The following is a 5,729-nucleotide window of genomic DNA, read 5'->3' on the forward strand; positions in this document are numbered from 1 at the left end:
CCTGGGCAAATAGTTGGTAAGACACCAGCTTCAAAATAACCAGAGCAAAAATGACTGGAGTTTGGCTCAAGCTGTAGAGCACCTGTTTTGTAAGCACAAAGCCCTGAGTTCAAACCCCAATCTCACTGAGAGAGAGAGACCTCTACTGCAATGTCTATGGCAGTACTATTCATAAGAGCCAAGAAGTGGAAACAACCTAAACATCCATCAACTTACAAATAAATAAAATTTAAAAAAATTTTATTATGTTAAGTGAAATAAGCCAGAAAGCCAAATATTACATGATCTCACTGATTTGTGAGATCTAAATAAGGTGAGCTCATGGAAGGTGAGAGTAGAGTAGTGGTTATCAGAGGCTGGGGAGAACAGTGGGGAAGGTTACAATGGGTACTAACTTGAGCTAAATACAGATGAAATAAATTCTGATGTTCTGTTGCACAAGACTGATTATAGATAATGAGAACGTACCACTTCTGCCATCTTGACCCACAGAGAAAGCCAGGGAGTAGGCTAAAGAATTGATAACTTGAGATACTGAATTCTGAAAAATCTGTGATAGTTCATTGCTGTTCCTGTCTGAAAAAGTCTGAACTCCAAACTTTTCTTCTTTGATGTCTTGCAGTTGGGTTGACAACAAATTGTCACAGGCTTGAGTCTTGCAGCATTATAGGCATAGCAAAACCAGTGGGAGACACCTAGCGTTTTGGCTGAGAAAGTCTACCAAGTCTGCTTAGATCCCTGTCCCTCCCAGACATCAGTATCAGACAGATCTCCAGAGTCAGCAGTACATCCTAGCAGACAAACGCTGAACTGAAGGAGTAGTGGCATTGTTTCACAGAGTTTTCAGTGACTTTCCACTCAGCTGTGGGAAAATTTGACAGTCAACTGTGGGTGAATCATAACCCAGAGGTCCTGACCACTCAGATCTCTGAAGATTCCTTTCATTCCTTTCCCAAAAGGGGAACCCAGCAAAATCCAACTGGTTAATTCCATTTACCTTCTGTTCCTTGCAACTACATGTAGGTGCAGAGTAGTGTGTTCTTAGCAAAAGGATATCACAGTTACAGCATCGACAATCTAGAATCGCAGTAGTTTATATTTATCTAGCATTATATTTATCAGGCACTTTAATAGATTCCTTTCACTGAATCTTAACAACCACCCCGTGGGGGTTTTTACTGTTACTCTCTCAAGTTACTGTTACTCTCTCAAGTTTGCAGATGAGGGAACTAATAATGCACTCACAGTTGCGTAAGTTGGGTGGGAAGTGCTGAGATTTAACCTAAGCAATGGTGCTCCAGAGTCCATTCTCCTAACCACTATGCCATATTAGAAGCAAATACAGGCACAGATATTCCAGACTCAAAGGCACTGGATACCACAGAGCACCTTCAGTTTTTGCAGCTGGGAAAAGAGACCTGATGACATGATGGGAAATGACACAGTGACAGAGCCATGATTTGAAGCAGTTCTCTTCACTCCAGGGTTTGATGCTCTCTCTCCTGTGTCAGAGTGCTTCAGGTTTCTGCAGTATCTTGAAAATCTGGAGTCTTTTTTTTGGGGGGAGGGAGGTTTGAACTCAGGGCCTCACAATGGCTAGGCCACTGACTATCACTTGAGTCACTCGGCCAGCCCTTTTTGTGTCGGGTGTTTTTGAGACAGGGTCTTGGACACTATTTCCCCAGGGTGGGGGAAATCACAAAATGTGATTCTCCTGAGCAGCTAGGATTACAGACATGAGCCATTGGCACCTGGTGTGGAGTCATAAGGAATAGAATTTCCATTTATATTAACAAAACATTTCCAATAGTTTTTGTTCAATATATTGATTTCCCAATTCTCCCTTCTTTTTATTATAGACTTTATTTTTTTAGAGCATTTTGGGTTTGCAGAAAAATTGAGTGTCAAGTACAGAGATATCTCATATATGCCCTGTCTCCACACATATACAACCTCTCCCGCTATCGACATCCAGCACCAGAGGGGTGCATTCCTTAATACTGATGAACCATTGTAGGCACATCTTTGTCACTAGATGTTCAGAATTTACATTAGGATTCACTCTAGCTGTTGTACATTCTATGAGTCTTGACGAACATAATATATTCATACTTCATAATATGGAATTCTTTGATTACCCTAAAAATCTTGTGTATTCCACCTATTCATCCTTTTCCCTCCCCAAAACCATGGTAACATAACCACTGACTTTTTTACTGTCGCCATAGTTTTGTATGTCCAAGAATGTCATATAGCCAACTGGCTTTTTCACTTAGTAATGTGCATGTTAGCATCCTCCCTGTCTTTTCGTAGATGGATAGCTCATTTCTTCTCAGCACTGACTAATATTCTATTGAATGGATGGACCAGTTTATTTATTCATTTACGTTCTGAGTGACACCTTGGTTGCTTCCAAGTTTTGGCATTTGTAAAAAATGCTGCCCTAAACACACATGGGCAGGTTTCTGTGTAAACTTAAGTTTCTCTTTGGGTAAATATCAAGGGACACAATTTCTGGATCATATGGCAAGAACAGTTTGGTTTTACAAAAAAAAAAAAAAAAAACTATCGCGTTTTCTTCCAAAGTATCTGTACTGTTTTGCCATTCCACCAGCAATGACTAAGAGTACTTGAGGCTTCACATCCATGTCAGAATTTGGTATTACCAATGCTTTGGATTTTAACCAGTCTGCTAGTTATGTGGTTTATCTCCTTGTTTTAATCTACAATTCTCTAATGAGATATATTGTTGAGCATTTTTTCATCCACTTACTTGCCATCTGTATTTTCTTTGGTGAGGTGTTTGATCATTTGTCCATTTTTTCTGGGTTTGTTTCTTTTAATTGGGGTCTTGCTATGATGTCCAGGTTGATATTGAACTCTGAGTCTTGAGTGAGCTCTCTTCCTCAGCCTCCAGAGTAGCTGGAGGTACAGAGTAGACTACAGGTACACATCACCATCCCTGTCTTTCTTTGTCCAATTTTTAAGTTGGGTTGTTCTGCACCACTTTTGAAGGGCTTTTGTTTTGGTGGTACTGGAGTTTGAATTCAGGATCTTATGCTTGCAATGCAGGTGCTCTACCACTTGAGCCACTCCACCAACACTTTTGGTTTTTTTAATGCACTCCTTACTGCATGCCTTCTTTTTTTAATCTGAAGGAAACTTTATGACTAAAGTTAGGTCAAGAATGATTAAAAAATTTTAACAACTTTTTTCCATCCATCTAATAAGTTATTTCCTGATCTCCTCATGACACGTTCTCCTATACTACATCTCAGATGACTGACTTAGGCTCTGGTGTGCCCCCTTGGTTGCTGTTTCCATCTCCAAGCCTTACTCTGTGCAGGTTCTTCCTTACATCCTTTTTTTTTTTTCTTTTCAGTAATGGGGCTTGAACTCAGGGCCTACACCTTGAACCACTCCACCAGCCCTTTATTGTGATGGGTTTTTTCCGAGATAGAGTCTCACAAACTATTTGCCTGGGCTGGCTTCGAAACATGGTAACTCCTGATCTCCGCCTCCTAAGTAGCTAGGATTACAGGCGTGAGCCACTGGCTTCTGGCCTCTTCTCTACATCTTGCCTGCTATTATGGTCATGACTCTTACTCTCAGATAATCCTGCTCCTATCCCCACCAAACTTGAACCACACCAAACTTCTTACTTCTTTCTATGTCAGGACCAACAAATTATTCCTTCTTTTATGCTGAGGTCGTTGGGGCAGAAAGTTCTCAATTGAGCGAGAGGTCTCTGATGTGTATTTTCTGAGAACGGGTGGTTGTTTCATTGAGGTATGTTTTCTGGGAGCAGAAGGGTGGTTTTATCATTAACCAGGGGCAAAATGGGACAAGAATGGAGACTCAGCTGGGCCAGAAATGAAGGTATTAATGCCTGTATATTCCTATTACCCAGGCTTCTTGCTTGAGCAAGAAGCACAAGCTTAATAATAAGGCCATTGAGGAAATAGAAGCCATGAGAAAACAAACCAAATTTAGAAATGAAGATGCTCACAAGACCTCTCAAGGAAGATTAGTGTGAAATTCTAGAAGTTCTGGTCTGGGCCAAAGGGTTGGAACTTGGACTAGAGAAAGTTAGAAATTCAAGCAAACTGGTTATTGAAACCTTGGGAGTAGAAGCGATCACCCAGACAGAGAATGATCCTGATGCATGCAATTAAAATACCTGAGAGTTAGCATAAGTGCATATACAGAGTTCCCCGTGTTTTATGACAAGACCTTGTCAATCAAATCTGTCAATCACTCTAGCCCATCCTTCAAAGACCTCCAGATTTTTTTCCTATCATTTGCCCTTTCAATTTTTGAAAAGAAATTGGGGCTTCTATGCCATCTGGCTGGGGACTGCTTGTTCTTGCAGTCTCTTATCTTCAATAAATGTTGCTATCACTACCCACTTCCTCGTTCTCTCCTACAAGGCATACATAAAAGCATCCCTGCCTCAGAGTCAGCTGCTGTGCCATTCTCATGGGCAGCCTGGCAGCTTTAGCCTGTCATTAAACTTTGCTTGCTGGATGTGAGACTCTCTCCTGAATTTTCCTTTGCTAGCGGTGTTTCCCTAACACTGAGTCATCTCAAAGTTCCTTGTATTCTATACTCCATGTTCTGTCCTTACAATCCCTTTGGTTTTTACTTCCACAGTGGCTTTTGCATCCATCCCCTCTATTTCAGGCCTCAATCACATCTTGCTTCAGTTATTGCTACAGATCAGGAGCCCTTATTTCAGCCCATTCTCTGCAGAACCCAGATTTATCTAACTCATACATAAATACATATTAAAAATCTTCCACACATTGCTTCTCAGCCTTTTGGCTAAGATCAAGTGTAGTATCTGCTCTTATCAGTTTAATATCTGATACGTCCTCTATCCGAGGACAATATGTTAAATGGATTTTTGGAACAGGGAGATGGAATAGGAGCTTGCTCTGTCCATTCCATGCATTGACCTGGTATTGCAGTACTTCCAGGAACAGTGCAGCAATAAAAAAATAAAAAATAAAAATAAACATCTTCCACAGCACTGACTACACAGAATTCTGAAGATTGGCTTCCCATTAGAATGAAGGTACTTCAAAATTAGGAGACCACATCATATTAATTATTGTGTCTCATTGCTTATCATTATATACTAAATATGCATTAAGAAATGCTTACTAAATGAATAGAAGTCCAGAACTATGCCATGTACAATAGGGAATATGAAGTAAAATAAAATTTGAAAGAGATATAGGATAGTCCCTGTGCTCTGGGAGCTCACACTCTTGTTGGGAAGATGATAAAATAGACACAAAAAATTGTTATGCAGCTAAGCTGAGACACAAACTTTAAATGCCGAAGGAGCTTAGAGAAGACAGGTGAGTTCAAGATAGAACTCTTGGTGGTCATCACAGAGGAGAAAAGATTTAACCAGGATCTAAAAGCATGGGAGAATGTTTTAGAGCAAAGTGTAAAAGGCAGGATGCACCAGAATGGCAATGGCACAGTAAAAAGTACAAAGAATTTATATCTGCACAAGGAGAATGGGAGTCTGGTCTAGTATAATGGAAATGGGGAACAATGGGCCTAATCAGGAGGAAAGAGGAGAGGCCAGATAACAGATTCTCAAAAGTCAGTAAGAAGGCAATATGAAACATAATGCAAAAACTATACTCTATAAAACTATAACCATTAACATATGTACACGTATTTTGTTTACTACAGCAACCATATGAGATAGA

General features: G+C 40.2%; 1 non-coding gene across 1 annotated transcript; it reads left to right on the forward strand.

Annotated features, from left to right (window-relative positions):
• The first annotated feature begins 4,804 nt into the window (after window positions 1–4,804).
• On the forward strand, window positions 4,805–4,995 carry LOC141419044 (U2 spliceosomal RNA). The gene has a single exon (XR_012443720.1). It is a non-coding gene; the product is annotated as a U2 spliceosomal RNA (small nuclear RNA).
• Window positions 4,996–5,729: the final 734 nt, after the last annotated feature.

Source organism: Castor canadensis, chromosome 18, assembly GCF_047511655.1.
Source record: "Castor canadensis chromosome 18, mCasCan1.hap1v2, whole genome shotgun sequence".
NCBI lineage: Eukaryota > Metazoa > Chordata > Mammalia > Rodentia > Castoridae > Castor > Castor canadensis.